Source organism: Arachis duranensis, chromosome 4 (assembly GCF_000817695.3).
Source record: "Arachis duranensis cultivar V14167 chromosome 4, aradu.V14167.gnm2.J7QH, whole genome shotgun sequence".
Taxonomy (NCBI): domain Eukaryota; kingdom Viridiplantae; phylum Streptophyta; class Magnoliopsida; order Fabales; family Fabaceae; genus Arachis; species Arachis duranensis.
Window position 1 is genome coordinate 61,517,277 of NC_029775.3, and position 1,346 is coordinate 61,518,622.

Sequence of the window (1,346 nt, forward strand, 5' to 3'; positions counted from 1 at the left end):
AATTTCCCATACTTAACTAGCACACACAATTCTATCTTAAGCTAACCAAAGATTCAATTTGGGATATGCAATTGTTTTTCAGCTTAAGGTTAGTAATGTGGTAAAATATAGAACAAATGGGGTTTTTAAAGGCTCAAAGTGGTTAACAAGGGTAATTGAAAAGGGTAGGCTTGATTTGGATAAGTGAGTCTAAACAAATAATGGCCTCAATCATGTGCAAGCATGTAAATATAATAAATATTGGACATATAAGATAAAACAAAATATAGATTACAATCATAGAGAAGTAAACACACAAGAATAAAATAATTATGGTTAAATAATGTAACCATACATAAAGGCTCAAATCTTTCACAGGTTGTGTGTTCTTTAGCTCAAACGTCATGTTCCAAATACAACTCAAGCAAATTTATCATAAAAATTTTCTGAAAATTAGTGAAATTTTATTCCAAAGATAGATTTTTAAAAGAAACTTATTGTCTTTTCAATCAAGTAGAACATGCATGCAACTATTCTAACCTCTGCAATTTATTCTATTCTATAAAGGGAAGAAAATCTAACTAAAATATCCTAATTATTGGTGTACAGAGAAGAGAAATTACCTCTGGAAGTCAGGTACTGACCGACCTCATCATACTTAAGGCTTTGCACCGTCCTCGGTGCCATCTGTCAGGAACAGGGGTGGGCTGGTAGCAGTATCTCCACAGTTGGGACTATCATGGCTCCCGGTGCTGGTAAAAGAAGTGGAGTCCAGAGTGTCTGAGTCCTTGAATTTGCCCATGATCAGCTCCTTGAGGTATGTGAATCGGCGCTTGTTGTGGCACTTTCTCATCTTAGCTTTCTGTTCATGCCGATCCAACTTTTCAAGTATCTGCTGGAGCAATTTCTCAGTTGTAGATGCTTGTGGTGTTGAAGAAGGAATATCTTCAACTGGCTCAGTATGCTGGCTTGTAGTGGCTGCTGAAAGTCTGAGGAATTTCCCGTTAGGGACATATTGATCATCCCGTGGAAGCATGGCTTTGGTGTCCCCAGCTCTGTAGGAGACTCCGGCGACTGAAACAAGATCTGAGATCAGGGCGGGAAAAGGTAGGTTGCCCGCGATTTGCACATGCTCCATAGCATTCCGGATGTGTCTTGAGAGATTCAGAGGTTGGTCTGTAAGGATGCACCACAGTAGAATAGCCATGTCTGCAGTGAAGGAGGACTCATGAGTGCTCGGAAAGACATAATGGGACATGATCTGTGCCCATACGTGAGCCTCCAAGGTAAGTGCGGAAGCCAAGATTCCCTTAGGGCGGGTACGGTGGTATCCGTAGATCCAACGGCTGCCAGGTAATGCAATGACT